Genomic DNA, 26727 nt, shown 5'->3' with positions numbered 1-26727 from the left:
TTAGGTTGGGAAACCATATTCACATCAGGATCCTGGACTGGTCTCACACTGGCTGGGTAAACCGTCATAATGGCTTCTATGTAGAAGTCTTAGGGCTTAGTCTAACATTATGCTTTGTCGTATTCATCACTACTCAGGCAAAGCCACCAGTAGGAATCATAAGCACAGTCTCCCCTTAGATGAGATCCTCTGGAAAAACTGGAGAATCTTTTGGAAAAACTGGAGAATCTTGTGGCACAAACAGTTTCCTCTGGGGTTTTCTGTGTTAGGTATGGCAAAAGATGTGTCTACACGATACACCATGGATGCACTAATTTGGTTCTCCAGACGACCTCATTGATCATCGGTTTTTCAGCCACTTTCTGGTCAGTGGTGATGAGAATGGGTACCAGTAACTCAATGGTGTTGTTGTTCATGGCTCTGAGAAGAAATGTCACTTTCACCAAGCTTACAAAAGGAATTTTGGTTTGGTTAACAGCTTGGCCACAGAGTTCCACCAGTCCTATAAGTTCTCCTACTGGACTTAGGCAGGTGTGTGGCAAATGACATATTCTCCAGTCTTCATTTAGGAGGCTAGCTTGAGCACCTGTGTCTATCCACACGGAGAAGACACACTAATTAAAGAGCTTTTGAGATAATTGTCCAATTGGTCCCTTTAAGGGGGTGTTACACGCAGCGATATCGCTAGCTAGATATCGCTGGTGAAAGCACCCACCCCCATCGTTTGTGCATCACGAGCAAATCGCTGCCCGTGGCGCACAAAATCGTTAGGAGCCGTCACACGTACTTACCTGGATAGCGACGTCGCTATTGCCAGTGAACCACCTCCTTTCTAAGGGAGCAGTTTGTGCGGCGTCACAGCGGCGTCACTAAGCGGCCGCCCAATAGAAGCGGAGGTCGGACATGAGCGGGACATAACATCCCACCCACCTCCTTCCTTCCTCATTGCCGGCGGCCACATGTAAGCTATAGTTTGTTGTTCCCGAGCTGTCACACATAGCGATGTGTCCTGCCACGGGAACGACGAACAACCTGCGTCCACAACAATAAACGATTTTTTAAAAAGGAATGATGTGTCAACGATGGACGATAAGGTGAGTATTTTCCATCGTTAACGGTTGTTCCTTGCTGTCACACGCAACGACGTCGCTAACGATGCCGGATGTGCGTCATGGAATCTGTGATCCCGGTGATATATCGTTAGATCCGTCGTTGCGTGTAACGGGGCTTTTAGAATGAGGCAGCTACTTGTTAAACATCTGTAATTCCTAAACTTTTACTTCAATTAGAATGTGAAAACCCTCAAATTAAAGCTGAGAATATGCACTTAAAAACACATAATGATTACATAACCATTTATTATAAAATGTTTTATTATACAGGTAAAATGCCAATATTTGTGTCACTGTCCAAATATTTCTGAACCTAACTGTATGCATCATGTGGTATATACAGTATTGTTCATACTCCACAGAATATGCAGTTCTATAGACATGTACTGCCGCTACATGTAGGAGAAATATATGTTTTTCTTTTTACTTTTAAAAATAAATAGAATATGCACATATGGTTTAAATCAGTATGTGAGATGTGTCCAAGTAAGATCGTAAACCTCAGGCTCGATTTTTTTTTTTTTTTAATAATTGACCTATTTTATTTATGTTGACCTATTTGTAAGTTCAGTTTTGCTTCAAAATTAAAAGACTATATATATTCTAATTGCAAACAAGTATTAATAAACATCAAATTAATGTAAATTCAATAACTTTAATAATCAAGTATCCAAAAACCACAAGATACAATAAGAAGTAAGAAATATCTGATTAAAACTTATTGGACAGTCTAGCCATCAATTTGCAAAAAGCAGACCTAATGCAATTTATTCAATGAGACTTTGAGAAGTAATACATTCTATGGCAGGTAATAAGTGCAACTCTGAACCACAGGACCAATACCACTTAGGAAAACATTATATTTATAGTGCACTATCCAGTACCTCTGTTTTTTATTTTTGTTTTGTAAAATAGCCTCTGAACAGCAACGCCCTGACCCCAAAGGAGGGAAGGTCTGCTTTCCTCATTCATAATCAAGCCAAGCGTTCCTAAAATGCATTGACCAATTACAGATAGGAATGAGAGAACCCGAACTTTAAAGTTCCAAGTTCATACTGAACACCAGGTGTCCGGGTCTCGGACTCGAACATGGACTAAAAAATGTCTGTGTCGGAGTTTTGAGTTGGGGTAATGTTTGTATGCTAATAAAAATTGCTGAAAGTCTGCAGCACAGCCAATCAACTAGATTTATTTCATACAGTGAACAATAAAGGTTAAAAAAATGATGTGGGCTCCAGACAGTTTGTGATAACTAAAGCAGGTAAAACAGACAACTTTAGGGGTGCTTCACACACAGCGAGCTCACTGCCGAGATCGCTGCTGAGTCACGCTTTTTGTGACGCAGCAGTGACCTCATTAGCGATCTCGCTGTGTGTGACACTGAGCAGCGATCTGGCCCCTGCTGCGAGATCGCTGCTCGTTACACACAGCCCTGGTTCGTTTTCTTCAAAGCCGCTCTCCTGCTGTGACACACAGATCGCTGTGTGTGACAGCGAGAGAGCGACAAATGAAGCGAGCAGGGAGCAGGAGCCGGCGTCTGACAGCTGAGGTAAGCTGTATCCAAGATAAACATCGGGTAACCAAGGTGGTTACCCGATATTTACCTTAGTTACCAGCCTCTGCAGCTCTCACGCTGCCTGTGCTGCCGGCTCCGGCTCTCTGCACATGTAGCTGCTGTACACATCGGGTTAATTAACCCGATGTGTACAGCAGCCAGGAGAGCAAGGAGCCAGCGCTAAGCAGTGTGCGCGGCTCCCTGCTCTCTGCACATGTAGCTACATTACACATCGGGTTAATTAACCCGATGTGTACTGTAGCTAGGAGAGCAAGGAGCCAGCGCTCAGTGTGCGCGGCTCCCTGCTCCCTGCTCACACTGGTAACTAATGTAAACATCGGGTAACCATACCCGATGTTTACCTTAGTTACCAGTCGCCGCAGCTGCCAGACAGCGGCTCCGTGCAAGCGCAGCGTCGCTTGCACGTCGCTGCTGGCTGGGGGCTGTTCACTGGTCGCTGGTGAGATCTGCCTGTTTGACAGCTCACCAGCGACCATGTAGCGATGCAGCAGCGATCCTGACCAGGTCAGATCGCTGGTCGGATCGCTGCTGCATCGCTAAGTGTGAAGGTACCCTTAGGCTTTAACCCTCACTTGTCAGCCGTTCAAACAAATGCGGATAGGGAGTAATTAAAAAAAAAGATGTGGGCTATCTCCTATTTTTGATAACCAGTGCAGGTAAAGCAGATCAATGTGGGCTGCAACCCTCAGCTATCAACTTTACTTTGTCTGGTTATCAACAATAGAGGGGATTTACGCCATATTTTAAAATTATTTAAATAATGTAAATTAACAGTGTTGGGTCCCACCTGTTTTTGCTAAGCAGCCAAGGTAAAGTAGACAGCTGGTGGCTGGTATTATCAGAGTAGTAAGGCCTAAGGTTATTTGACCCTTTCCTCAGCCACCTCAGGTTAAGGCAGACAGCTGGAAGTTGGTATTATCAGGGTGGTAAGGTCCATGGTTATTTGGCCTCTCCTAAGCTAAAAATATGACCTTGTAGCCGCCCCAAAAGTAGTGCATCCATTAGTTTAGCCAATTCCATGTTCTTCCCAATTGCCCTGATTTGATGGCAATTGGAGTAATACTTTTTGGGTTAATTTCAACTTTGAATTGACAGCTGACATTAAGACCAGGGGTTAGTAATGGATAGGGATCTATCAGACAACCCATTACTAACTCAATAAGCATAGAGTTAAAAAACAGACACAAAAAAAAGTTTATTTGACTAAAGACTCCTCCACACTATCTCGTTCACGAAATGTATTACTTCAAAATAAATCTTGGAAGTTCCAACGTAATCCAAAGAGTAATGTCCCATAATGTCTATTGATTCTTATAGGGAATCATTCTGAGAGCTTTCTCAGAACGACACGCCATAGGTTAAGGTTACTGCCAGTCAGTGGCAGCCTGGAAATTCTCGGTGATGTCAGTAACTCAGCCACCTTACCAGGGCAATCGGAAAGAGCAGGGCAAAGTGATATAATATCTGAGGTGGCTGTGGGCTTCTATTTCCAGACTGGGAGGGGCCATATAACCATGGATATTCCCAGCTTGATAATACTAGCCCCCAGCTTTCTTCTTTAACTTGGCAGGTTATCAAAACAGGGGGACCATTTTCATTTTTTTAATTATTTATTTAAATAATTTTAAAATAGGGCATGTTATCCCCTTTATAATCAGCCAAGGTAAACTGGCAGATGAGGGCTGCAGCTTGCAGTTTTCTGCTTTACCTGTAGGGTTATCAAAAATAGGTTGGAGCCCATGTCTTTTTTTACTTATTCCCTATCTACTTTTGGTTGCAGGGCCATTGACACTGTTTTTTACTTTCTTTTGCTGCTCCCTAGCCCTTACTATGACCATTTTAAAGCTATGTTGCAGCACACAAGTTTGGGCCTCCATTGACTTATATTGGGGTGGCGTCAAGTTTGGGTCCTGAACCAAGCTTTTGAATCCAAGCATCCATGGGTCTGATCATCACTAATTACAGAGATGACAGAGCAGCTGTGGAGCTGTACATTTAATTCCTCATATTTATTTTGTTTGTACAGCCTGAACATTGTAAGATCCTGAAAAGGTGAAAAACTTTCCCTATCCAGAAATGCTCTGTTAATGTTTGGCTGTATGTAGACGGAGAGCTGAACTGCCCAATCATTGACTTCCAATGAGGTTTGAGCTCTGGGATCACGTTTAGGTCCAGTCCGAGTCCCAAACTGAACTTTATCTAAAGTCCAGCTAAACCTGGTGAACCTGAACTTCCATGGTCCGCTCATTTCTAGTGACTAGGACCGGACGTGTGGCAGTGAGGAGGTGAGGAGTGGAGTAGTTGGAGAGGTGATATACAGATTTTAATTTTTTTTTTTCATTTTAGGTTTTCTATTTTCTTAGAAGTCTGAAGAAACCCCACAGCATTTCTATATGCCATATTTCTGCACAGAGATCATGATCACAGTCCCCAATAGATTCCTTATATGTATGTCTTTGGCGTGTGGGGACAAACCGGCGGCACCCTACACAAACATGAGGAGAACATGCAAATGCCTATTCAGATGTTGTCTTAAGTGGTATTTGAATCCAAGACCCCAGCACTCTAAAGCTGGGTTTACACACTGCAACATCGCAAAGGACATCGCTGTAACGTCACCGGTTTTGTGACGCAATAGCGATGTTGTTTGCGATGTTGTAGTGTGTGAAACACATCAGCGACCTGGCCCCTGCTGTGAAGTTGCTGATTGCTACAAATCGTTCAGGACCATTCCTAAGTCCTTTGTTTCCCGCTGTGCAGCATGCATCGCTAGAAAGTTTCAGTGTGTGAAAGACTTTGCAGCGACTTTGTTAGCAACTTCCCTTTCAAAAAGCTGCTTATCAACGTCCCCAACAACCAGCTAGGTCGCTCTGCAGGTCCGGATCGCTGTTGCGTTGTTGGCCAGGTTTGCCTGTTTGACAGCTCACCAGCGACTCAACAGAGACTTAGGGAGGTCGCTGTTACGTCACAAAACCGGTGACGTTACAGCGATGTCCTTTGCGATGTTGCAGTGTGTAAACCCAGCTTAAGGCTACAGTGCTAAACTCTGAACAACCGTGCTGCAAATGGAGTAAATTTTATTATTTGGTGCTGTCTACACTTGATTTTCTGAGTGGATGATTTGTACACGGTGAGCACAGTGGAGCAGTGGTTAGCACTGCAGTCCTGCAGTGCTGGGGTCCTCAGTTCAAATCAAGTTCAAGTCAAATCAAGTTTGTTACCAAGGACAATATTTTCTTCCGGGTACTCTGGTTTCCTCCCACACGCCAAAGACATACTGACAGGGAATTTAGATTGTGAGCCCCAATGGGAACAATGTTGCTGATATATGTAAAGCGCTATGGAATTAATGGTGCTATATTACTGAATAAATATTATCTCTAGATAATTTGTCAGTGTACAATATACAATGAGATGCCGTGTAACTTGCCCCACCACATAGGAACATTGTGTCATTAGTTATAGAAGGAATTAGCATGTTAAATAACCCCTTAGTGACGGAGCTAATTTTCACCTTAATGACCAGACCAAATTTTGCAATTCTGACCAGTATCACTTCATGAGGTTACAACTCTGGAACGCTTCAACGGATCCCGGTAATTCTGAGACTGTTTTTTGGTCACATATTGGACTTCATGTTAGTACCAAATTTAGAACAACATTTTTTGCGTTTATTTATAAAAAAAATAGAATTTTGGCAAAAATTTTGAAAATTTAGCAATTTTCAACTTTTGAATTTTTATACCGTTAAACCAGAGATTTCTGTGACACAAAATAGCTAATAAATAACATTTCCCACATGTCTACTTTACATCAGCACAATTTTGGAAACAAAATTTTTTTGTTAGGAAGTTAGAAGAGTTCAAAGTTTATCAGTGATTTCTCATTTTTACATCAAAATTTACAAAACCATTTTTTTAGGGACCACATCACATTTGAAGTGACTTCGATAGGCCTAGATGACAAAAAATACCCAAAAGCGACACCATTCTAAAAACTGCACCTCCAAAAGTACTCAAAACCACATTCAAGAAGTTTATTAACCCTTCAGGTGCTTCACATGAACAAAAGCAATGTGGAATGAAAAAAAGCAAAAATTAAATTTTACCTAAAAATGTTGCTCTAACCCAAATTTATTCACTTTTAGAAGAAATAACACAACAAAATGGACCCCAAAACTTGTTCCCCACTTTCTTATGAGCGCGCCGATACCCCACCATGTGGTCATAAACCTCTGTTTGGACAAATGGGTGGGCTCGGAACAGAAGGAGCAATATTTGAATTTTGGAAAGCAAATGTGGCTGAAATAGATTGCGGGCACCATGTTGCATTTACAGGTCCGCTAAGGTACCTAAACAGAAGAAACCCCTCACAAGTAACACCATTTTGAAAACTAGACCCCTCAAGGCTTCTATCTACGGGTATAGTGAGCATTTTGGACCCACAGGTACTTCACAGATTTTGTGAATGTTACGTTGTCATATTGAAAATTTTAATAATTTTCTCAAAATGTTGCTTTAGCATCAATTTTCTCACTTTTTCAAGAGGTAATTCCAAAAATTTGACCTCAAGGTTTGTTACCCACTTTTTTATGAGCGCGGTGATACCTCACATGTGGTCTGAAGCCTTTGTTTGGACAAATGGGAGGGCTTGGAACGAAAAGAGCAATATTTGAATTTTGGAAAGGAAATTTGGCTGAAAAAGATTGCGGGCACCATGTCGCATTTGGAGGTCCCCTAAGGTACCTAAACAGCAGAAACCCCACACAAGTGACCCCATTTTGGAAACTAGGCCCCTCAAGGAATTTATCTAGATGTTTGGTGAGTACCCTGAACCCCCAGATGCTTCACAGAATTTTATAACGTTGAGCCATGAAAATAAAAAAATAAAATTTTACCACAAAATTGTTATTTCAACCAGGTAGCTTTTTTTTCACAAGGGTAACAGGAAAAAAATCACCATGAAATGTATTGTGAAATTTCTCCTGAGTTTGGCGATACCTTATATGTGGTGGAAATCAACTGTTTGGGTGCACGGCGGTGCTCGGAAGGGAAGGAGTGCCATTCGACTGCAAAATTGTCTGGCATCAATAGCGGACGCCATGTTGCATTTGGAGAGCCCCTGAGGTGTCTATACAGTGAAGCTCCTCAACATGTGGCCACATTTTGGAATATAGACCCCATAAGGAATTTATCTAGATGTTTGGTGAGTACCCTGAACCCCCAGGTGCTTCACAAAAGTTTATAATGTTGAGCTGTGAAAATAAAAAAATACATTTTTACCACAAAATTGTTACTTCAACCAGGTAGCTTTTTTTTTACAAGTGTAAAAGGAAAAAATGCAGCATAAAATTTATTGTGCAATTTCTCCTGAGTATGCTGATACCTTATGTGTGGTGGAAATCAACTGTTTGGGTGCACAGCAGGGCTCGGAAGGGAAAGCGACTCTGTTTGTGGCATGCATGCAGAAACGGCTTAATTCGCATCACTCTCCCATACAGCTTCACCTTGTGCAAAGTGCGCTGTATTGTTGACCGATGCACATTGACACCATCTGCAGCAAGATGATGCTGCAGGTCTTTGGAGGTGGTCTGTGGATTGTCCTTGACTGTTCTCACCATTCTTCTCTGCCTTCCTGATAATTTTCTTTGCCTGCCACTTCTGGGCGTAACAAGAACTGTACCTGTGTTCTTCCATTTCCATACTATGTTCCTCACAGTGGAAACTGACAGTTTAAATCTCTGAGACAACTTTTTGTATCCTTAACCATTTGAGAGTTGTTTTGAGGAGCCCATGATGCCACTCTTCATAGGAGATTCAAATAGGAGAACAACTTGCAAGTGGCCACCTTAAATACCTTTTCTCATGATTGGATACATCTGCCTATGAAGTTCAAAACTCAATGAGGTTACAAAACCCATTTAGTGCTTTAGTAAGTCAGTAAAAAGTAGTTAGGAGTGTTCAAATCAAGAAATTGATAACGGTGCCCATACTTTTGCACTGATAAAATTTTGTTTAAATGTGGATTGCACATTTTCTGTTAGTACAATAAACCTCATTTCAATCCGGAAATATTACTGAGTCCATCAGTTATTAGATATATGAAACTGAAATAGCTGTTGCAAAAATCCAAATTGTTATAAAGAAAAAAGGTTAACATTAATAGGGGTGCCCAAACTTTTTCATATGATTGTATATATATATATATATATATATATATATATATATATACACAATACAGACCAAAATTTTGGACACACCTCATTCAAAGAGTTTTCTTTATTTTCAGGACTCTGAAAATTGTAGATTCACATTTAAGGCATCAAAACTATGAATTAAGCCGTGTGGAATGAAATACTTAACAAAAAAGTGTGAAACAACTGAAAATATATCTTATATTCTAGGTTCTTCATAGTAGGTACCTTTTGCTTTGATTAATGCTTTGCACACTCTTGGCATTCTCTTAAAGAGCTTCAAGAGGTAGTCACCGGAAATGGTTTTCACTTCACAGGTGTGCCCTGTCAGCTTTAATAAGTTGGATTTCTTGCCTTATAAATGGGTTTGGGACCATCGGTTGTGTTGTGCAGATGTCTGGTGGATACACAGTTGATAGTCCTACTGAATAGACTGTTAGAATTTGTATTATGGCAAGAAAAAAGCAGCTAAGTAAAGAAAAACAAGTGGCCATAATTACTTTATGAAATGAAGGTCAGGCAGTCTGAAAAATTGGGAAAACTTTAAAAGTGTCCCCAAGTGCAGTTGCAAAAACCATCAATTGCTACAAAGAAACTGGCTCACATGAGGACCGCCCCAGGAAAGGAAGACCAAGAGTCACCTCTGCTGCGGAGGATAAGTTTATCCGAGTCACCAGCCTCAGAAATCGCATGTTAACCAGGTCAATGCCACACAGAGTTTTAGCAGCCGACACATCTCTAGAACAACTGTTAAGAGGAGACTTTGTGCAGCAGGCCTTCATGGTAAAAAAGCTGCTAGAAAACCACTGCTAAGGACAGGCAACCAGCAGAAGAGACTTTTTATGGGCTTAAGAACACAAGGAATGGACATTAGACCAGAATAAATCTGGCTTTGGTCTGATGAGTCCAAATTTGAGATCTTTGGATCCAACCACTGTGTCTTTGTGCGACGCAGAAAAGGTGAACGGATGGACTCTACATACCTGGCTCCCACCGTAAAGCATGGAGGAGGAGGTGTGATGGTGTGGGGGTGCTTTGCTGGTGACACTGTTGGGGATTTATTCAAAATTGAAGGCATACTGAATCAGCATGGCTATCACAGCATCTTGCAGCGGCATGCTATTCCATCCAGTTTGCGTTTAGTTAGACCATCATTTATTTTTCAACTGGACAATGACCCAAAACACACCTCCAGGCTGTGTAAGGGCTATTTGACTAAGAAGGAGAGTGATGGGGTGCTATGCCAGATGACCTGGCCTCCACAGTCACTAGACCTGAACCTAATTGAGATGGTTTGGGGTGAGCTGGACCGCAGAGTGAAGGCAAAAGGGCCAACAAGTGCTAAGCCTCTCTGAGAACTCCATCAAGACTGTTAGAAGACCATTTCCGGTGACTACCTCTTAAAGCTCATCAAGAGTGTGCAAAGCAGTAATTAAAGCAAAAGGTGGCCACTTTGAAGAACTTAGAATATAAGACATATTTTTAGTTGTTTCACACTTTTTTATTAAGTATTTATTCCACATGTGTTAATTCATAGTTTTGATGCCTTCAATGTAAATCTACAATTTTCAGAGTCATGAAAATAAAGGAAACTCTTTGAAAGAGAAGGTGTGTCTAACCTTTTGGTCGGTACTTCATATATATAAAAGGTTATTCTATAATACTGCCTAGTGAATTATAGACTGGAGAGATTGTTTAGAGATAACAAGAAAATTGTTTTCCTGAACTTGTCCTGTGGTTGCATGACTCTGAATTCCACAAAGAAAGTGCTGCATTTTAAATAATGGTAAGATGTGCTTATATTTCCTTTTATTTAATAATTTATATTCAGGAAATGAAATTGCTATACCTCAGAGTACATTTTATGGATAGGGAGAATTGAAATGGTAAATAGCAGCAGAAGGACGGAGTTTACTTTGTGATTGTTTTCAACTCACTGTATGGGAAATCACAGTCACAAAATAACACAAACCCAACACTTCTAATGCTAGGACTGATACCAGGATATCAGCAGCATGGTAATCCATCCCAAAGACCCTACCTAAAAGCCTGCTTTACACCTTACAATTAAGCATACGATTTCGTATGCGATGTGACATACCCCCATCGTATGTGCAACACGTTCAGTTTGTTGACCGTGTCACACAAATGATTAACCGCCGTCACACGTACTTACCCTGACATACGACCTCGATGTGGGCGGCGAACATCCACTTCCTGGAGTGGGAGGGTCGTGCAGCGTCACATCGACGTCACAATGCGGCCGGCCAATTGAAGCGGATGGGCGGAGATGAGCGGGACGTAAACATCCCGCCCACCTCCTTCCTTCCGCATAGCCGGCGGGAGCCGCGGGACGCAGGTAAGATCTGTTCATCGTTCCCGGGGTGTCACACACTGTGACGTGTGCTACCCCGGGTACGATGAACAATCTGACGTGCAATTTTTAGCAAATGAACAACGTGTATGCGATGAACGGTTTTACGTTCAATCGCAATTGCACGTAGCTGTCACATGCTACAACACCACTAACGATGCCGGATGTGTGTCACTTACTACGTGACCCCGCCGACACATTGTTAGATATGTTGTAGCGTGTAAAGCCCGCTTACTCTCACAAGTTATATCATTTTTCCCTGGAGGATGTTTTTTGTGGGCTGAATTGGACACCATTATTTTGACGCTGTATGGTGGTGTTATGGGCAGAGTGGAATTACTTTACAAACTGTCCGGTAATGGGAACCAATGGGACCCACTTTACTCACTGCTAAAGCTCTCATTATTTTTATAAAACAGCCTCCTGTAATTTCCACCTCAAGGTCAGATTGTATATACGTCAACTCTTACCTTTTGCAGTTTACTTCAGCATTAAATATCATAATCATATCATAATATCGGCACCAAAACATTGTTTTGGGTTTTTTTTACATTTTTTATTATTATTATTTATTATTACATTATTTATGTGCCCATGGTCAGGGCTCACTGCTTCCTGGATGCAGCGGGTCCTGACCTGCGGGGTCTCCCATCTCCACCGCAGGAGAATGCTGGAGACAACAGCTGCTTGTACCCACGATCAGGGTTCAGTGCGCTGCGGTCTCTCGCTTGTGTTCTCACTACGGAGAACGCAGAAAACAATTAACATGCTGCGGCTTGGAAAGTTGCACCGCAGGTTAGTGTTTGCTGAAGAAAAAACAAGCACGGTGGGCACGGGATTTCTAGAAATCCCTCCACTGTGCGTGTACTGTACAATGCAGCGTTTTGGACGCAGCAAAAACATGCTACATCCAAAATGCTGCAAACACTGATCGTGGGCACGTACCCTGATGTTTGTATTAATAAATTCTTTACGATATTCAAAAAAAGGCCAGAACTATTAAATATCACAGTGTTGACAGTAACATCTAATTCCCCTGCCTCTTCTTCCTCCACCTATGCTGTCCCGCACCTCTCTCAGGATACATTTGTAAAGAAAAAAATAGATGAAATGTCATCCATACTAAATATTTTTTGTTTAAAGAGAACCTGTCATGTGAAAAAAAGCTACTAACCTGCAGATAAGACATTCATCTTCAGGTTAATAGCACTCCGAACCTGCCTGGTGCGTTAGAGCCCCATTGCCAGTAGGAATAAAGTTCATTCATCCAGACAGCAGGCCTCTAAGTGTGGGTGCTGGGCAGGTTCAGAACACTATTAATCTGCAGATTTACCCCACTTATCTGCAGGTTAATAGCATTTTTTTTTCACATGAAAAATTCCCTTTAATTTTTATTCATAAATCAAACATATACAAGAAAATAAGAAACTGTGTAATATATCTTATCATAGAAATCTGTTTCTATCTCCTCCAAGACTGCTCATTAATTGTCATAATTCTCAATTTACAGGAAAAATGTGTCTTCAGTGAATACAGATTTTCCCACTACTAAGATAGGAGATGAGAGCTGTTACTGATGAAATTGCATGGAGAGTGGAGGAAGGAGGAGCTAGATGCAGAGGGGGGAGCTAAAGGCAGAGGACCGCCCCTCCATCCCTCTTCATCAACATAGAATCTGATCAATACTAATTGTAATCTCCTATCTCAGTAATGAGAAAATCTGTCTTCACTAAACGCAGTTTTCCCCTGAATTGAGAATTTGTAAAATGAATGATCAGTCCTGGCAGAGAAAAAAACAAATTTCTCTGGTATTTTACAGTTTCTTAATTACTATTGATTTATGAAATAAAAATTTGAATGTCAGCTACTCTTTAACTATTTCGGCCAAGTTCCATTAAAATTCCTTATATTCAATACCATATTCCATATATATATTTCCATTTTGCCTAGCACCAAATTTGAACAACCATTTTTTCATACCTACCTTGAAAATAAGTCCTAGCAGGAGTTTTCAGCATTTTCTGCTTAAGGCTTAAATATAATATAGTGAAATTAAGCCCTAGGCGTAGTTCAATAATGAAGTGTCCATGCAGTTAAAAAAGTCAAAGATACTTCAGGACACTTCATTATAGACAGCAGACACCCCCAAAAGAGAGAAGACAGAAGAGAGAAGACCCCACAATCATACGCACCAGATGCCGAACAGGAGAACCAGCAGTAGAACGCATCAAGGATCTGCGGTGGAACGCATACAGACAAACATCAGATCGCATACATGCACACCCACCCACATCAGATTGCACACCCACACACATCAGATTGCACACCCACATATATCAGATTGCACACCCACATATATCAGATTGCACACCCACACATATCAGATTCCACACTCACACACCTCATATTGCACACCCACACACATCAGATTGCACACCCACACACATCAGATTGCACACCCACATATATCAGATTGCACACCCACACATATCAGATTCCACACTCACACACCTCATATTGCACACCCACACACATCAGATTGCACACCCACATATATCAGATTGCACACCCACACATATCAGATTCCACACTCACACACCTCAGATTGCACACCCACACACATCAGATTGCACACCCACACACATCAGATTGCACACCCATACATATCAGATTGCACACCCACACACCTCAGATTGCACACCCACACACATAAGACTACATACACAATCACACATCAGATCCCACACACTAACACACACACCTCAAATTGCACACCCACACACATTAGATTGTACACACAATCACACATCAGATCGCATACACACATTCGCCACATCTGGCAATACTGATTGCTTCTGGTTGGCAGTGGAACCTGGGACGCAATACAGTAGAGTGCAAGGACCTGCGGTGGAATGCATGGAGGACCTGAGGTGATTGATGAGTTCCACCACAGGTCCTCTATGAGTTCAAACACAGGTCCACGCACTTCACTGCACTGCGTCCCAGGTTCCTCTGTTGGCCGAAAGCATTTAGTATCGCCGGATGTAGTGAGTGTGTATGTGCGATTGTGTGTGTCGATCTGATGTGTAAGTGTGTGTGTGTGCAATTTGATGTGTGTGTGTATGAGTATGTGCATGTGATCTGATGTAGTGAGTGTCAGCCAGAAGCAGGGGAGGACTGCGTGGAGCATACCTGTTGCTAGAAGCGCCGAACGAAGATTGCAGGAGGACCTTGGAGCGATGCAGATGAAGCACCCCAGGGGTCGGGGAAGATACTCATCACCGGGCCGGTGAGGGTCAGGGGAGGTCACAGGTGGCCCTTCCCGGTATCGTGACCCCAAGGTGTCTACAACGAGGTGGGGGATGGAATGGATAAGGATGAAGGATGGTGGAGGTTGATTTTGTGACTCCACCTGCAGTATACAGCCAGGGAATTAGCCGCCGCTGCTTCTCTGTCCTCCAGGGCGGATGGTAGTGGCAGCTAAGGTGTTTCTGCTCCCCATATGTGGAGCGGGCCCTGGGGAACATGATGAGGGGAATAGTAATGGCGGGGTGCCGAGGCGCGGGGTGGCGGCGCCAGAAATGACAGGCGGACACAGTCTCTGCGGTTCCAGGTGTTTTACTCCAAATTATTTAAGTAACCTGGTTGCCGCTTCCAAAGCACTGGCCACCGCTGTGATGAGTACCACTCAATCCCAAGCAATTCAAGGTCACCGCAGGTGTTCCAAGTGTTAGCGCTTTCTGGTCGGGGTTCCTCCAATCCCAGTGTATGTGAAATGTGGAATGGGTCATGGGTGTTTCCTGCACTCACCGCAGACCCTGGAATCCCGTGTAGCTGTAGACAACCCAAGCTGAGCTGTATGCTCCAAGCCACGGGTCCTATGGCGCTCACAGAAGTATGAGTAGAAGAAGAGAGTGGACCGAGGTCCCAGTGTGTGTCTCACCCCAAGCTGTGCCCGGGGCTAACTGACTATGTGTGGAGATGCTCCATCCCTTTTCCCCAAGTGGTGCCCACCCCCCAGGTGGCTGGCTTAGGACCGGGTGTGTGACTGTGAGAATCACCGGCGATTAACCTCGCCTTACCCAGGATGAGTACTACATCTTAAAAGAGATGCAGTACGCTGTGGCAACTGAAGCCTCAGGGGCGCCACACAGACATGAAGGGTTTAGTAAATATGATTCTCCTGGGAAAGGGAGCCTGCATTTTATTGGAGGGTAAACTTCCCCCAACCGTGTTTCCTCAAAAATAAGCCTTACTCCAAAAAATAAGCCCTAGCACATTTTTCGGAGCAAACAATAATATAAGACAGTATCAAACGGTATCTCTATATGGCAGCAACTCAACTTGATATCAGTTGTTATGACATAGTCCCAGCATATGTAACAAATCGGTATCTGCAGCTGCACCTTAGGAAAATTTGGTGTATCTTTAATTCTTATCTTGAAGAAGTATAATGGGTTGTGCATTTTAAATAATTGTGTTTTTCTATGTTGTATATATATTAGAATGGCATATATTAGAATGGATAAACTCAAGTTATTAATTTAAGTTTTTCTGACCATAGCTATAGACTTGATACCTCTTAAATAAAAAAGTGCTTCACATACTAGCATTAAACCTATGGTTGATTATGGAATGTTTTTAAAGCCCGAGCGCCACTCTAATAATTTGTTGTTTGTTTGTTTTCTTCACCACTGCAGTGGTGCTTTAAATCTAAGTCCCCTGCCACCCGTCTTATACTCACCCTTTGGCGTCTTCACCTTTTTCTAATGTCGTTCTTCTCCCATAGCGCCATCTTATGCCTCTAAAAATTCTGACTGACTGGAAGTCAGAAATTACATCACAAGTAGTGATGGGCGAGCCTATCGCTTGATTCTCAATTGAGCATCGGGGTGTTTGGACACACTCGGTACTTGATCAAGTATCCCTGGTGCTCGACCATCATGCTCGAGTCCCTGTTCCTCATGTTTTGCAGATGTTTTTCAGCCACTAAACATGTGGGGATTGTCTGACAATCATAGTAATACCATACCCTTGTAGCCGCATTGTGTCACCAGGTCTATATAAGACCCAGTAACATCCCACTTGTTTCACCTCACCCCAGAAACAGTGTACGTAGAGCTGCTGGAGAAGAGAGCGTATTACAGTAAATATTACCTTATACTCTTTGCTGCTGCCACATAAAATATCTATTCTATCATTTAATAATCCCGCTGTTAGCTGCATTTTTTGTAGGGCTAGCTGCTGGAGAAGGGATAGTAAATTGGAAATTTTAGTAAATAGATATTAAAAGACATGCAAGGTTTAAAACAACAATATATAGCCAAATATTTCACAGATAATAAAAAATGTGATAATTTTCAAATAATTTTTGTTTCGTTTTCATACAATTAATTATACCAAGCATGCTCCTTGTTTCTTCTGCCTCTGCTCCTTTTTCACCACATCTATACAATTTCCAGTTCTATGATTTTATTTACTTCTCAATAAAAAAATTCATTTTTTTTACCCCATCTTAGTTGTTTTTTCCCTTCTTTTCTTGTTTCTATTTTCATTGCAGGTCTATTATATTGTCCAGCACATATACACTTTTTTAACAGTTCTACATATTATTATTTTTATTATTATTATTATTATTATTATTATTATTAGCTGTGTATATGTATGATTTTTTATTTTGACAAACTTACCCCTTCTCTGACATACTGCAAAGAATAGACAAGCAAATTGGGAAATCCAGCCCTTGCCAGTGGCTGTATAGTACATGACTCTGAGGGAGCCATCTTACTGAGTGAATATCATGATACTACACAGGGGGAGCTGTGAGGGCCATCTTACTGTGTGGGGGCAAAGTGAGCCATGATACTATGTGTGAGAAATATGGGAACATCAGAGTGTGTGGGGGTTACTTTAGGGGTACCATGCTGTAGGGAGTATTATACTATGTTGATGGTTAATGTGAGGATATCCAACTGTGTTGGAGTCACTATGGCATCATCAAAATGTGGGGGGAACTGTGGGGAATCTAACTTTGCTGAAGGCACTCTGTGTTCATTATAAGGTGCACGTGTGAGGGACTGTAAGGTGAGAAATCACTGTGGGAATATCATACTGTGTGTGGGATACTTTTTCAGGGGCAATAAAAGGGGTATCACAGTGGGATAGAACACTTAGTAGCTTGTGTAGGGGTATAATTGCTGTATATATGACACAACACACATCGCTCTCCATGTTTTTAAAAAGTAGGAGATATGACCCTGCCTATGTTGCGGGCGGGGAGGAGGGTGTCAGCACTGCGCTCACCCCTCTGCTCGGGTCCGGCTGCTGCTGCTCAGTTGTGGCTCGAGCGGTGGGCCGGATCCCGGGGGTCTCGAGCGGCGCTCCTCGCCCGTGAGTGAAAAGGGATTGGGTTTTGGGATATAGTCTATTGTCCGTGACGCCACCCACGGTTGTGATGATTTGTTGACACCACCGCTGCTCTGTATGGGGATCCCGGGAGTGATGATGTGGAGCAGCCAGTTGTTGTGTTGCCCCTCCGTGGGTAGGGGTTGGTGATCCCGGGGCCCAGTGATGAGGTGGGAGATGCAGGGCCTGGTGGGCGCAGGGACGCGGGGGCAGCGCTGTGCCTTGCGGCACTGTGGTACTCACTCAGCCTGAGACGATGACACAGTTCTCGGTAAAACACACGGCTGGAAAGACGGTTCCCACGGACGGCTGCACTTGCTTTCCCCAGTAGGTGACGGTCCCTCTGTCCTGCACCTATGTTGATGATGGTTGCGATGCGTTCCCACCGGTAACCCGCTCCCCGGCTTCAATCTGGGCCGGAGGAGCCCTACTTTGCCCGCAGGCGCTGGCCCTGAGAAACTGGTGCCCTGGCGGTGGCGGTGTTCCTCCTTAATGGTTGGAATGTTGCCTTCAATCGGGACTTGGTTGTTTGGAGACAGACGTCCCCTTCACTGACGGATTTGGCAAATTATGGCGACTCCTAGCCTTGCCGGGGTTCCGGGAGGCCCCTGCCCTGGTGCTGACTGTCCTTTGTATACTGCTCCAGACCGCCGGGTCACCACCCATCCGCGGTCCTTCCAGCAACCTACGAGCAGTCCCCCTCCAGACAGTCACCGCCGTCTGCTGACCTTGCTGTCACTGTCCGGGCACACAGCCGGACCAACTTCAGGCTTTACTACTCTTCACTTTAGTTTCACTCTTTAGCTCCACTACCACTTCCTTCTACCTTACTCCTCACTCAAGCCCTGCCTGGGCTAAACTCTACTCTAGCCCTCAGCTAGACTTCAACTTCTTTCACTTCCTCCTCCAAACTCTATCTGCCTGGTTCTTCCCGCCTCCAGAGCTGTGTACTCCTCGGTGGGCGGAGCCAACCGCCTGGCCCACCCCCTGGTGTAAACATCAGCCCCTGGAGGAAGGCAACAAGGATTTTGGGTTAGCTTAGATGTGCCTATCTGGGGTGTAGGGTGTGGTGGTGCGATGACCTGTGACCCCTGGCTTGCCCAGGGCGTCACACCTACTCCACTAAATATTGTAAGGCTCAATTTGAATTTTTGCTTTTGGGCATGTGGTTTATGCCCCTGCCAGTGGGTACTAGATTTAGTAATGGTGTTGTCCAGGAATACCCTTTTCACACTAAAGGTGCGCACATATCTCAATCATTTCACACCATGATTCTAAGGGGTACTTTGCTCGCTGCGACATCGCTAGCCGATGATAGCGATGCCGGGCACGATAGTACCCGCCCCTGTCGCACATGCGATATCTTGTGATAGCTGCCGAAGCAAACATTATCGCTACGGCAGCTTCACATGCACTTACCTGCCCTGCGACGTCGCTCTGGCCGGTGACCCGCCTCCTTCCTAAGGGGGCGGGTTGTGTGGCGTCACAGCAACGTCACACGGCAGGCGGCCAATAGAAGCGGAGGGGCGGAGATGAGCGGGACGTAAACATCCCACCCACCACCTACCTTCCGCATAGCCGGTGGAGGCAGGTAAGGAGATGTTCCTCGCTCCTGCGGCTTCACACACAGCGATGTGTGCTGCCGCAGGAACGAGGGACAACATCTTATCTCCCATTGTTGCGACATTATGAAAATGACCGACGCTACACAGATCGCCGATTTTCAATGCTTTTGCGATCGATTATCGGCACATCTAGGCTTTACACATTGTGACGCCGTTACCGGCGCCGGATGTGCGTCACTTTCGATTTGACCCGGACGATATCGCAGTAGCGATGTCGCAACGTGCAAAGTACCCCTAACTCTCCTCAGGTCTACCACCACCTTTCTGCCATTATTTCGAGCTTTGGTTGCTGGTCTCAGTGGTAATGCCATGATTACAATGCAAATGATCACTAGAGCTAAACACTAGGCTCAGCAGCTCATGCTATCTCAATTGGCAGAGTCGCTGATTGGCTGCAGCTGTCATATGCACAGTAGTCGTGAGGATAGTTGGATGTTACCTGCATGGCTAACATACAGGATGATATCCATCTAGTATCAGAGCTTATATAATTTCAGTAGAAATAACAAAGTAACCTCTTTCTATTGGAAAAAAATATTTTTTAGCTAAGACTTCAGGGACCAATATTAGGAAAATGTATGTGATGCATACATAATACTGCTAAAATGTGAGCTGGGGTTATAGTGAGAGCTCTTATTAAAAGAAATGACTGTATATGGAGGTCAGTAACTCCTGTTAACATGACACCCTGCTATTAAAATGTAGCAAATTCATTACAAGTAGATAGTTTAATAGAAGGTTAATTGCTTTGATTAGATAATATATTAAAAAATGGTTCTCAGTATTCTGCTCATAGTTTCTCTTAAATGAGAACATGGGATTGCATATCATTTAGTAATAAATAACAAAAGATAACATGCATTATTTTCATCACAATACTACATATATTTTCTGAATACTTAAAAAGTAGTGATGAGCGAGTATGCTTGTTACTACTCGGTACTCGCACGAGTATCACTGTACTCGGGCTACTCGGCGGGTACCGAGTAATTTCGCGATACTCGTGCTGTACTCGTGGTCTTCATCCCTGCATGTTGGCGCTCTTTTGAGAGCCAGCCCTCATGCAGGGATTGGCTGGCAGACCACTGCAATGCCACAGCCCTGTTAGTTGTGGAATTGCAGTGATTGGCCGGCCTGCACAGCGTGACCGAGCCTTTATACCGGCAGGCGCGCTGTGCTCTGCACACAGCCATCTCATATTCCATGCTTTCCACGCCCACAGGCGCCTATGATTGGTTGCAGTGAGACACGCCCCCACGCTGAGTGACAGGTGTCTCACTGCACCCAATCATAGCAGCCGGTGGGCGTGTCTATACTGTGCAGTAAAATAAATAAATAATTAAAAAAAACGGCGTGCGGTCCCCCCAATTTTAATACCAGCCAGATAAAGCCATACAGCTGAAGGCTGGTATTCTCAGGATGGGGAGCCCCACGTTATGGGGAGCCCCCAACCCTAACAATATCAGTCAGCAGCCGCCCAGAATTGCCATATACATTAGATGCGACAGTTCTGGGACTGTACCCGGCTCTGTACGCCGTTTTTTTTAATTATTTAATTATTTATTTCACTGCACAGTATACACACACCGGCTGCTGTGTTTGGGTGCAGTGAGACACCTGTCACTCAGCGTGGGGGCGTGTCTCACTGCAACCAATCATAGGCGCCGAAAAGCAGGAAAGCAGGGAATACGAGATTGTTTAATCTCCGGCTTTTTCAAAAGAGGAAAAGCCACCGGAGTTTAGTGAACACAGCTGTGCAGCGCCGCGGCAGTGATCGGGGAACGGTAAGTAAGAGAGAGGGGGGAGAATGACCAACAGACTGTGAGAGGGGGACAGACAAGACAGAGAGAGACCGACAGAGCGAGACCGACCGACGGGAGATAGAATGAAAAAAAAATGACCGACATCGCTAGTAAAAAGCACAAAACGTGCGTTTTGGACATCGGAGTGCCACACAATGTTTTACGTAAAATCTTTCATGTATTAATCTCAAAAAGTAACATACACCAGCTCTATCTCACTATTGGGTATGTGCCCTTAACATTTCCGCCATGAAAATTCATTTTGGTGTCATTTTGGAAGGTTTGCTGGTGAGTCCGTAAAAATGGCGTAAAACGCGGACAAAATTGTTCACAGCTGTGACTTTTGAGTGATAAATGCTTCAAGGGGTCTTCCCCATGCTGTTGCCATGTCATTTGAGCACTCTTCTGAGACTTTTGTGACATTTTTAGGGTTTCTACATGCTGCCGGGGGTCATTTCAGAAAAATACTCGGGTCTCCCATAGGATAACATTGGGCTCGGTGCTCGGGCTGAGTACACGAGTATCTTGGGATGCTCGGCCCGAGCCTCGAGCACCCGAGCTTTTTAGTACTCGCTCATCACTATTAAAAAGGAATCAGCGTATACGAAATGCTAACATTAAAAAGTCTAATATGCTTTTTCAATGTTAAAATTCTACTAATGTCCAATTATCAGCCCCCGTATGTCTATGTAAGGTGTAGGCAATGGTGGATCTTTCTGCACACTAGCCCAAAAGGTGGATTTTCCTATTTCATAAGCATCGGAAAATAAAGAAAAATATCCCTGATTTTGTAAATTAGAATTAGAAAATGTCAAACATTTCACACATCCATGCAATTCGGCCCGATGTCAGATCACAATGCATGGACTGCTGCAGCTCTCTTAACCTGAGCGTGACAGCTGCACATATTGCTACTGGACTAATGGAGAAAAATTGTAACAAGATTATAGCACATTGAATATTCTAAAGATATTTTCTACTACAAATGTCATCCCCTTTCTTTTAGCCTAACTCTTCCTAGCTAACACTTTCCTAATATCCTTCTGCTATCTACTCTGCTCCTGTAAGCTTATCTCTATCTTGTAAATACCTTTATTGTTGTTGTAGCTTTGATTCTCGAGGATGCAGACCAGAATTGGACCAACTATTCAGGGCTTGTCACTGGTGGGGGCTGAGAAAAGAGTGAAATCTGATCTGGGCATGAACAGACTTGCACAGACTGCTGTCACTCACAGAAAGGGAGCCCAGCCCCCACCAGTGACATGCCTTGCTCCGTTGATCCGATTCTGGTCTACAGTCCGAAGGATCAAAGCTACAAAAGCTATAAAGGTATTTACAAGCCTCTTAGAGATAAGCTTACAGGAGCAGAGTAGATAGCAGCAGTATATTAGGAAGAGTTAAGCCTGCTTTACAGGGGATGACCGATCGTGCGATTTCACGATCGATCGTACCCGCCCCCGTCATTTGTGTGTTACGGGCAATTGATTTCCTGTGGCGCACAAACTCGTTAACCCCCCGTCACACGCACTTACCTCCCGGGCGACCTCGCTGTGGGCGGCGAACATCCACTTCCTGATGTGAGAGGGATGTTTGGCGTCAAAGCGACATCATGTGGTGGCCAGCCAATAGAGGCAGAGGGGCGGAGATGAGCAGAATGTAAACATCCCGCCCACCTCCTTCATTCTACATAGCCGGCAGGAGCCGCGGGACGCAGGTAAGCGATGTTCATCGTTCCCGTGGTGTCACACGGAGCGACGTGTGCTGCCACGGAAATGATGAACACCCAGCGTAATGTTTCATAAACAATTTTATGAAACCTAGCGACGAGTACACGACTCACGATTTGTGAGCGATACTGCATCGCTAGGAGGTGTCACACAGGCCGACGTCGCAAGCGACGCCGGATGTGCATCACAAAAACCGTGACCCCGACGATCTATCGCACGATAGATCGTCTCGTGTAAAGCACCCTTTAGGGTCCCGTTACATGTAGCGACGTTCCAGCTATCTCGACAATGGTATGACCCGGTCACGATCGCTGGTACATCGCTACATGGTCACTAGTGAGCTGGCAAACAGGCAGCTCTAATTAACGAAGCAGCAATGATACGGCGATCCGTAAAACGACCTCGGCGGTCGTTGGGACCCTGTCACACAGCAGCTATTCTGATGACTCAGACCTTGATAGAGGCATAGTGTTTCCTCCAAGGCGTGCCAATGAGGTCGCTCATCGTTGTTATCGCGTCAAACACAGTGATACATGCTGCCCAGCAGAAAACCAACGTCCAAAAATTGAACCAGCACATGCAGGTACTATCAGCGATATCGCAGTAGGGGGCCGCTTGCTGCTATATGTCACAAGTAGCGAGATCGCTACCTAGGTTGCTGTTGCGTCACACAACCTGTGACGTTTCAGCAATCTCACTAACGACATCTCTATGTGTAACAGAACTTAAGGATAAAAGAAAGTAGACAAAAACCTCTTTAAATTATAGCTTTATTTTTTGAACAATTAGGAAGCACCCCATTTATTGATTATATACAATGTAAAAAACTTTCAGCTATCCCATTCCATGTGCTCAGATTCCCCTCTGCTGCTCGGGCTGCAGGTGCTGTTACCTGAGTTTAATGAAGAAGGAAGGTTCTGCCCGACGCAAGGAGGAGAAAGACGTCAGTAAATTTCCAGGTGCTTTATTTTTGCTGACTGTTCATATGCTTATATGATCATTTTAATGGAAACCGAGCAAAAATAAAGCACCTGAAAGTTTACTGACGTGCGCCGGGCAGAACCTTCCTTATTTATTGATTATGGTTATTTGCACGATTTTGGTGTAGGTGTGATGTCTTGATTATCTCTTATTGCATTTTATTGCAATGCTGCGGTGACCAAAAACCTGTAGTTTTGGCATTTTGATTTTTTTTCTCGTTACGCCTTTTACCGATCAGATTAATTTATTTTATATTTTGATAAATCGGGCATTTGTGAATGCGACTATACCAAATATATATATTTTTTTATTATTGTTCTATTTTTAATGGAGCATAAGGGGGTGATTTGTATTTGTGTTTTTATATTTTTTCATATTGTTTAAAACTTTTTTTTCCGCTTTTTATTATTTTTACTAGTCCCCTTAGGGGACTTTAATCTGTGATTGTCTGATCACTTCTGTTGTATAGAGCAGTGCATCAGCACTGTTCTGTACAGCACAAATGCTGTCTTCCTATGAACGCCAACACTTAGCCGGCATTCACAGGAACTATGTCATGATAGTGATAAGGGTCATTAGCTGACCCCTGGCTGTCGTGATAACCCATTGGCACCCCGCGATCAGATCACGGAGATGCTGATGCGAGCAGGGAATGACCTGCTCGACGCCGGTATGTGTTAAATCCTTATGTCATGGATTGACAGCGGGATTTAAGTAGTCAACAAGTATGGGCGGATGTTTGATCCACTGGTGCCTGTTAGAGGCACATGTCGGTTGACCAAATGAGCTGACTTTGGACAGGGAAAAATACGGGTTCACCGCGTGAGACCACATCAAAGGGAGAAACACGACCTTGAATGTACCAGTATGTCCAAGGTCATGAAGAAGTTAATGTCTAAGCCTCACCTGACCATGAGTGTTTTAGAACACAACATAATGTGCAACTGTATTGTTCACCCTGCTACATTAATGTGTTTTTGTTAAAGGAGCTGTCTACTATTTGGTCAACCTCTTCCTAAATACTTCTTAATACTTCTTAAATTTGGGACAGTGTATAAAATGTAAATAAAACAGGAATGCAATGATTTAGAAATCTCTTGTAGACATATTTTATTCTCATTGAAACATTAGAACACAAATCAGAAGTTCAAAGTAAGACATTTTCTATTTCATTTGAAAAAAATTAACTCATTAAGAAATTGTTGGCAGATGTTGAGCATGGCCTAAAAACTAGCTTATAAAGGTTAAACAATGAAAACACCATTTTGTATCTCCAAGATTTGGGCAGTTTCTTATGTTTGCACATTGATAGTGTGGGGTAAAAAAAAGTAGCGCTTATAGAAGAAATACAATGCCAGCTCTCCAGTGCACTTTCCTTTTTTCCATACGGCTGATTCTTTTTTAGTTTAGTTTTAAAAATGCTCCGAATGACAGATTGCCTAAACTTTGTTGGGGCCATTGAATCTTGCAATTCTCCCATCACACTGTAAAGTTGAATTTATCAAAAAATCAAGGACAGACAATATTTTTTACTGACTCCTTGCAAAACCACAATATATCATTACCATTATAAGTTGTAAATGTCTACAGCCCATAATTATGATTTTAATATATTAGTTGCATTTACTGTAAACTGTAAAATCAAATTAACCAAATAAATCAGTCAAATTAATCAAAATAATATGTATAAGGTTCTACAGATAAATAAAGATTAGGGATGATCGAATACCTCAAATATTCGGCTGCGCAAATATTTTCCGAATAGGTCGCCGCTATGCAAATATTCGATGCGCAATGTCTATGGGAAGCCGAATAGTTGTTATTTGGGTTTCTCATAGACTTACATTTTGCATCGAATATTTGCGAATAGTCGAATAGCGGCGACCTATTCGGAAAATATTCACAAAGCCGAATATTTGAGGTATTCGATCATCCCTAATAAACAACACAGATACCTTACATTTTTCTTTACGGACAGGGCAAAAAAGTGCCCAATTTTTACGGACTGTCCTAGAATAATTTCTGGACGGTTGGCAACCCAACTCTGCCGTATGTTAACAGAAGGCAGGATGTGCAATGTTAAGTGCACACAAACTACAAGGCAGTGGTAAGCACCAACTTGTTATGTGATGAGGGCCTGCAGGTCAGAAGGTCAGAACCTGGGAGAAAGGAGAAGTGACTGATAAGTGCCCGCAGACACTATGCTGTTCAGAAATGTATTCTTTATATAACAAAGATAGTTTATCGTGCAGAAAAACAAGCAGCTCGGATGATGGTAATACTGCAGGGAAGGCGATTTTTAAAGAGTTACGCATATATATATATATATATATATATATATATATATATATATATATATACTGTATATACAGATTTTAGCCACTCCTATTTTGCAAAAAAGTGCAAATGGCTCTATATTCTTTAGAAATATGTCATATAGCATATTAAATATTATTTTGGAACAAAGTGTGTCAATAAGTAAGCAAAAATACATTGGTTAATAAAATAAACGATTTTCAAAAAAATGGCAGAGATTGCTTAAAGTTCTTGAAAATTGATTACATATTGTTAAACTGTCACATCCCCAAAATATTTTTAACCTGCAAATATAGTTTTTGTCATGCAAGTTAATAGTGTTTTAAAGTTGCCCGACTGCTGCACTGATAGTCCGAGGAAGTGAGCTTTATTCCTCCTGGCAGCCTCCAGATTGCAGTCATAGAGGCTACAGTCACCGGTCTGTATACAGTGTACAGTGTGCGACAGCTCTAAACCATGCAATGGTAAAGAGTGACAGCCAGCTTTGTATTGCCTCAGTGATGAGCCTGCTGTCAGTCGTTGCCAAAGCGTAGTTAGAGCTGCTGCTCATTGTAAACTGAGTGGTGACCAAACCTGCTCCTTTCATTTCTCTATGACTGAAAGTCCACGGCTACCA

This window comes from Anomaloglossus baeobatrachus, chromosome 5 (assembly GCF_048569485.1).
Source record: "Anomaloglossus baeobatrachus isolate aAnoBae1 chromosome 5, aAnoBae1.hap1, whole genome shotgun sequence".
NCBI lineage: Eukaryota > Metazoa > Chordata > Amphibia > Anura > Aromobatidae > Anomaloglossus > Anomaloglossus baeobatrachus.
This window is presented reverse-complemented; position numbering follows the sequence as displayed.